A 7,318-nucleotide genomic window follows, 5' to 3' on the forward strand; every position below is an offset into this window, starting at 1 on the left:
CCTGCCATCCGGGTTATGAATTCCCTATTTTTGGGTCTCTGCATTCATTCATCAGGCAGGTCCTTTTCTCCCTAGGAAGAAATGCCAACAAAACGCAGGCAGGTCCTCACTGCAGTAGTGGAGGGACTTTTGGAGATGCTGAAAACCTTTGAATCTCTCTTCTTTTCTCTCGAAGCATGGCGAGAACACTGAGCGCAAGCTAATAAGGCATTAACATGCAGCCTGCCAGCAGCGAACTAGCCTTGGGGATTACAAGCAAATGTAGAGCTAGTCATTTCTGCGTAGTGCTGCTTTGTTTCTCGGTTGAAAGTCTTGAAACCTCTTCTTTTTCTGCTTTGGTCAGCCTCTTTTTGTGTGTGTGAAGTTTGTCGGACTTTAACCCCAGCCACCACCAGTGCAAAGTGGATTTGCAGCCAGGCGAGCCGCTGCTCCCTTCCCCAGAACAGACACGGCACCCTGACTCCACTTGCGCTGCGATAAGGCAGCGTGAAAAAGAGAGCAGAGCGCGAGTTACTCCGCATGCGGTGAGGGTCGTGTCATCCCTGTCTTTTTGCAGCTTAGGTTCAGAGATGTCTCTCTTCAAATAGTCCATGGAATCCATGGAATCTCTGATGGAGGAGGTCACGGAGCCGAGGAGCTGAACTCTCAGCTCAGCACCTGGGATTTAACCCTCCCTGTACTTAAGAGCCCTGCTCCGCACCCCCAGCGCTGGCCTATTGCTCAGCAAAGTTGTCAGGTGTCTGTCTCACAAAAAGCGCAACCGAAATGGTCCCTTGCCAAATTCCTCCTGCTCACCCCACCAGTGGCATCAGGGGAAAAGGCATCTTGCAGCCTGCAGTCCTCTCCTCCCGACAACTCGATGAATCTAAATCCCGGATCGAGAGACAGACACCGTCTCGTTCAAGTGAGCTGTGGTTTGTTTCTGTCCAACTCCATCCTGAGGATTACGTAGCATGGGGTGGAGTGAGCAGGCCAAAGAAAAGAAATCACCCCACCTCTGACTGACATTTTAAGGACCTGCAGTAGTGACCAGATCCCTTTGAAAAGCTGCCTGAGCCGTGGCAGAGGCGTGGAGGTTTTGCTACACGGTGGCTGCTAAATTCAGGCCGGTAGCTTGCGGCTGGAGATTCTGATTTCGCTTACGCAGAAGTGTGAATCAATAATATTTTCACATAAGTACAGGAGGGGCAGTCTGCCGCCCTTTCTAACACACAGCCAGCGATCGTCTCCTGTCCCGTGATGAGGCAGTGAAGATCATACCACTCTCCAGCAAAATTCTTCCCGGGGTGGCTGTGAATCAAGCCATGAAATGCAGATGAGAAACTGGGAGCGCTATATGTCACAGAACACATATGGCTCGCTAGCACGTGGTGCAAACCTCTTCTCAAGTGCTACAACACTCATTTCTTTAAACATATGCTTGTTTGGGGTTGCACAGAAGCATTTTCTCTTTCTCTTTCCTGCACAAACACGCACAGAGTGCCACCGGACACCTTGACAAAGAAGGAACTGAGACGTTCTATGATGGTTTAATTAGAGAGCCCGTACCTGTAAGTAACTGTTTCTCATGGAAATGGGCAGTCTGTCACAGAGTGGGGGGCCAGGGGCTGAACACAGGCCAAATTGTCCAGCTCTTCTCAGTTTTTGCCATAGTTTTGAACTAAATTCCATCTGCACTGCCACAGAGTGCCCTGCCTTTGAATTCTCCCCGTGCCGACTCTTGCAGCAGCTTCTTCCCCGTTTCCAAAGTACGAGACCGTTTTTCTGGCAGCGCACGTCATTTTGTCGCTGAGCGTAAGAACCCCTGACAGACCTTGGAAGCAGCCCCGTGTCCCCCAGCCCATCACTCAGAGAATAAAAACAGTGAAAATATTTTTTCTCACTGCCTGCAAAAGCCCATGCCACTGGTCCTCAGCCACAGAATCTCTCCGGCACGCTTGATGTGTTGTTTGAGCTACAACATTTCTTTTACGGATGTAGCTGGGCTTGATCCGAAACCTCCACAACCCCCTGCTTTCCCTGGAAGTTTGTCCTTGTGGATAATTACCGGCCTGTTAAATTCCCGTGCTTCGATTCTCATTTGAATTTCTCTGGCCTCAGTCTGCAGCCAGTCATCGTTACACCTTTCTGCTAGATAAAAGCGGTGCGTGTGCCCAGCGTTTCCTCACTGGGACAGCCTTCATCGAGTGTAAAGTCACGTCACAGGCCGCTTCTTAATAAGCTCTGCGTTTTTTCAGTCTCTCATTGTAGCTAATGGTGGTGACAAGGCATCACTGGCAAGGCTGATGGATACAGTTAAGCTGCAAAGAACAGCGTAAGGTTAATTTTGCTGCAAGTGTTTCAGGCTGTGGACGCTCCTTGTTAGGATTTGGCCAGCTTTTAGCCAACGTGCGCTAAGAATACGAGTCCTCCGAATACTTGGGCTGAGCCAAAGGTTGTCTCCTACCCTGGAGCTGGGCAGAGCACTTCCACAAAGCAACCATAAGGTGCCTGACGGATGCATCCGATATTTAAAACTACAGCTGAACCGCTGGGAATAAATGGCCTTTGATGAATTGCCATCGTTTTCCTTTCGGCCTGGTGCAGGCATGGCAAGAGTGCAGCTTCCCAAACTGGCCGTAACATGAATTAAGTTGCATTAGTGTGGTTAAATATAGTCAGTATCGACACAGGCGAGCTCTCCCTGCCCCGGGCTCAGCTCGGCCAAGCGGCAGAGGACCAGCCAGCAGCTCAAAGCTGAGCCTGCTCTTACGGCTCCGATTTAGCCGTAGGCTGGGGCTGCGGGTGGCTCGTGCCCTCTCCAAAGCAGGACAGAGGCGCGGAGAGGAGACAGATTTCAGTCCTTCATGTAAGGGAAGTGGGGAGGAAGCTGGCGGCAAAGGGGAACTAAGTGGGAAACTGCTTTGTCAACCCTTCCGGCACTCGCAGCCAGCAGCTGCTACTGTCCTGCAAGCCGTGGGGCCCTCTCCCCGTGCATTACAAAAGGAATGAGGTTCAGCTTTAAATGGAAAAACACTCCAGCAGAGACCCGTGCTCTAAATTAAGCCTCGACTGAGCCAAGAGGGGTATTGGGTTTCTCCCCTCATCCTCTCCTCTCCGAACCCAGCTCCGAGCCGGCTGCTCCTGCGGGACAGGGCGGCCTCGCTCAACAAATGCCACCTCAATCCCCACGCGTCTCCACTTACAGCTCCAAAACCCGTCCGCAGGCGGGGGGCGAAGCCCTGGGCTTTGGGAGCAGCTCGTTCAGCAACAAGAATAGTTTACCTGCGGGGCGCAGGCAGCGCGAGGAGGGGCGCGCATCCCACCGTGTCATTGACCTAACCGGGATCGTGAGGAGAGGAGACGAAGGCTGTGGGCTTCGCCCCGACACTGGGTTGTCCCTGCCAGGTGGTGGGACGGAGGCTTTCCCCAGGGCAGCGGGAGATCCTGGGACCTTTGGTGGGGTTGGTTGTGCCACGGGGGACAGGCAGAGCCGTTCTGGGGGTGCTGAGAGGGGTTCTTGGGGGTGACCTTGGGTGGATCGCTGGATGGATGGGGCACACATCCCCCTCTCCTGAGCTGTCCTGCAAGCAGGGAGGTGCCTGCTGAGGTCCTGGTGGGGTTGGCATGGTCCCAGCAACACGTTCGCATGGGAACCCAGTATAAAACAACCCTCGTGGGTTATTATAACCCCCTCTCCTTCCAGTTCACCCCATAAAGAGCTGCTCCAGCAGCAGGAAAACAGCAGGATAAGGCAGGGAGCCAACAGCTGGGAGGAGGCTCCTTTGGTGTCCCCATCAAACATCTCCACTCTGTGCCGTGCCTGGCTGGAACAGAGCTGAGAGCCTTTCGCTGAGCCCCACCACCTTCCCACTCGCTTTCTCGGACACTAAAGAAGGGCCTGGTGTCAGGTCGTGTGCCACAACTTCCAGCAACCCGCCAGATGTTTGAAAAAACTATCCTTAAAATCAGCTCGGAGGCATGAACAAACAGCCCTGGGTCATAAAGCAGCAGCGCTGGGGCAATAAAACACAGGGGCATCCCCTGTGCCAAGGAAGGCGCGCTGGTCACATTAAAAATAAATCTTATTATATTAGAAATCAAGAGCAGGGTCTTTTTTTTATTTAATTTTAATAATATCTGTAAATTAAAGCTAAATGATTTTTATCACCACAGTTCCCAGAGCCTCATGAAAAACCGCTGCCCAGCCCTCCACCTATGTTGCACTTTCAGTCCAGCAAGTTCACAAGTTATTCAGGATAAAAAAAAAAGGGTAAAGAAAATAAAAATCTATCAGCCCAAAACTCTCCGGATGCCAATGCCCAGGGAGAGCAGCACGATGGGGCCGTGACCCTCCTGCCCTCCGGGAGCCACCCCCTGGAGACCCCCTGGCATCCCCATCACCTCCAGCCCCGTGGCCATGCAACGGGGCCCCTTGTGCCTCCAGCGCAGCAGGTGCTTGGAGAGAAGGATTTTGGGGCTGGTTTTGGTTTCTGCATGAGGTGGGACGGGGGGTGAGTGGGTTTGGGGGCTCAGGAGGGTGCTGGGGACCCCGGTGCACCTTTGCTCGTTGCCTTCCCGTACCGCCCTGCCACCGCAGCGGGCCGATGTCCGTCAGCACCCGCCGGCGGAGGGGATGGACACGATTTTCCCTCCTGCGGCGGCTCCTTGACGTATGGCCGTGGATGGCTGTAAACCCCTGCCCTTCCCAGGCGCACGGAGCGTGACGAATTGTGTCACTGTGCTTATCTGTGCCGATCTCTTAATTACTTCTCCTCTAAGCACGCAGCCAATTATTCCAAGGTCTGAAGAGCCAAAGACGCCGGGCAGGGAGCGAGCTGCGGCAGGAGGATGAAGGCTGGGGCTCCGGGGCATCGGAGGGGCACGCAGCCAAATCCTGCCCCGGCTGCTGCAAATTAAAGTGGCTCATTAGGCACTTAAACTGTTGGCCATACAGCCATCGCCGAGGCTTTCTATGGAGAGCCTCTCTCTGTGCACACCAAATTAAAAATGCTGCTAAAAAGCTTTTTTGTTCATGGCCAGTGCAACGGCAAAGCTGGGCTGACCCAAGGGGTGCCCGTCCTGGAGATCCTCCCTCCTAAGCCCACGACATGACTTATCTCACCCCAAAGGTGCCAACCCACAGCGATATTTATAACAACACCCAGGGTCATCTGCCTTGTTTCTCTCCCCCGACCCTCCAGGCAGCCCAGGAGATGCTCAGGGATGTCGGCCCCAGCGTGACCTCCCCCAGATTTCATAGGGGGTTGGTAGAAAGAGCTCGGCGCAGGGCACGGAGACGGGCCTGACGCTGTGCTGACCTACCCTTGACTGACTTGTATTTGCGTAACCCATAATAACGGAAACCACAACCCTTTCTATCCCCTCTTCTGGTTGTAGGTGCCAAACGCTGAGAAGGAGCCCCCGAAGGTGGTTTGTAGAGATGTTGCAACCTCCGAGCCCCGCGCTGATTAAACCACTGCCCGAGCCGGGAAGCAATTGCACCTTTTGGCTCCGTGCCTCAGTTTCCCCATCCCCGTGCAATGATAGCTGCCTGCACGAAGCCACGGGGGCTCCTTTGCAGGGCTCAAAGCTGGGCACCGAAACACCCCTGGGAGGGAACCGGTCCCTGCGTGGGGGCTCCTGTGGCCACCCCCGGGCCATGCTCCCTGGCCCGGGGTGAGTTTTGGCAGGCAGCACGGGTCCTCTCCAGCAGCTGCCGTGACAGACAGCTCCTGAACCAGCCCCCCTCTGCAGTGCTGCTCTAAAATAAAAACACCTCCCGCCTGCTCCGCTCCACTCCCGGCCAAACTTCCTCCAGGGGCAAGGTGGGGGACGGCAGCCCAAAAATACACCCGCACCCCCCCCCTCCTTCCAAGCCGGGCTGAGAGATGCTGTAGGGCAGACCAACAGCCCCCCAAAACCCTCCATCGCTTTCCCCCCATCCCTTTCCTCCCTCCTGCCGTCCCCCCCCGTCGCGGTGCCGGACGCGGATCCCGCACTCTCGCTCCCCGCACCCTCGCCCGCCCCCACCCGCGGCCCCGGGGCTCAAGGTCAGTAGCGGGGAGGGATGCGGGGCTGGGGGTGGACGGGGACACGCCGGGGGTGGTGACACGCTGCTCCCGCAGCTCCACGGCTTTTTGTCACCTCTGCCCGGCCGGGGGTGGCGGAGGGGAGCGGGGGTGGGGGTGGTCTGTGAGGATGATGATGCTGCCCTGCTGCGGCTCGGCGTTGGTGGAGCGGCGGTGGGGGTGGGGGTGCTGTGCTGGGGACCCCCACCCCGCATGCACCTAACTCGGTAGCCCGGGAGCAATAAGAGCTAAAATTGGCCGAGGGGTCCCCCACCAGCACCCCTCGCCCACCGCAGCGTCCCCAGCGGCAACGGGGGCGGGGGGGGGTTCAACCCTCCCGCCCGGCTCATTTGCGGGGTGGCCTTACCCCCCCCCCCAAAAAAAAAAAATAATAAAAAAGAAGCCTCAAAAAGCGTGAAAAAGAATTTTAAAAGCTCTTGGAAGCCACCTCGGCGAGTGCCCTCCCGCCGCAGGGGGTGGCAGCGCGCCCGCCCGCAGCGGCACCGCACCGCGGGGAGTGGGGGGGGGGAACCCCGCACCCCCCCAGGGCTGCACCCGACCCGGGAGGGGGCCCTTCCCGCCGGGAAAAAGCGTTTCCCACAGCTCTGGGGAGGATGGGGGTCACCCCGCATCACTGCCCACGACACACACACACCCCGCCAACAGCTATTAAATTTAGTGACCAAAAATCCGAGAATTAAATAAGAAAAAAATTTAATAAATTAAATAAACACCCTCGGGAAAAGCTGTGCGGGGCAGATGCGAAAGCAGAGGGTGACCGGGTCGCCTTTTACTGCTGCCTAAAAGCAGAGCTTTGCTCCTTATTCCCTTCCAAGCGCCCCGCGCCGTCGCGGGGTCGGTCCGTCCGTCCGTCCGTCCCCCCTCGTCCCTGTCCCCCGCCCCCACGAGCGGGGGATGTTCATGGGAGGGTGGCGGGGCTGGAGGAGGGTGTCCTGTGTCCGTGTGTCCCGTCCTCCCCCCCCCGCACACCGCCTGCTCCGGCCCTGATAATGCGTTTTCAGCAGCCGCCGGGCGGGCGGGCGGGAGGCTGCGGAGCTCGGGGAGGGCTGAAAGGCACGTAGCGGGGTTAATTAGCCTTGGCAGGAATAATTAAACCCAGGGCTAATTGCGGGGCTGAATGTCGGCATTTCCCCTCCCCGAGCCCTGCTGATGCTGCCGGGGGGGGCTCAGCCAAGCCGGTAGGGTCCTAAGGGTCGTGGGTGGGAGCAGTTTGGGACCACAGGGCTTTAGGAGCCCCCCGAGAGCTC

General features: G+C 56.7%; 1 protein-coding gene across 3 annotated transcripts in view; it reads left to right on the plus strand.

Annotated features, from left to right (window-relative positions):
- CCDC13 (coiled-coil domain containing 13) overlaps positions 1-2,555 on the plus strand; it is a 33,365-nt gene extending 30,810 nt beyond the window's left edge. Inside the window, exon 18 of one of the 3 annotated variants that reach the window (XM_075082179.1) lies at positions 344-2,555. The gene's annotated coding sequence lies outside the window, so the exon portion shown is untranslated. Of the gene's footprint in view, positions 1-75 lie in introns of all 3 variants that reach the window. The other 2 variants (XM_075082181.1, XM_075082180.1) reach the window with 2 other exon arrangements.
- Positions 2,556-7,318: the final 4,763 nt, after the last annotated feature.

The sequence above is a fragment of the Phalacrocorax aristotelis genome, chromosome 2 (genome assembly GCF_949628215.1).
Source record: "Phalacrocorax aristotelis chromosome 2, bGulAri2.1, whole genome shotgun sequence".
Classification (NCBI taxonomy): domain Eukaryota; kingdom Metazoa; phylum Chordata; class Aves; order Suliformes; family Phalacrocoracidae; genus Phalacrocorax; species Phalacrocorax aristotelis.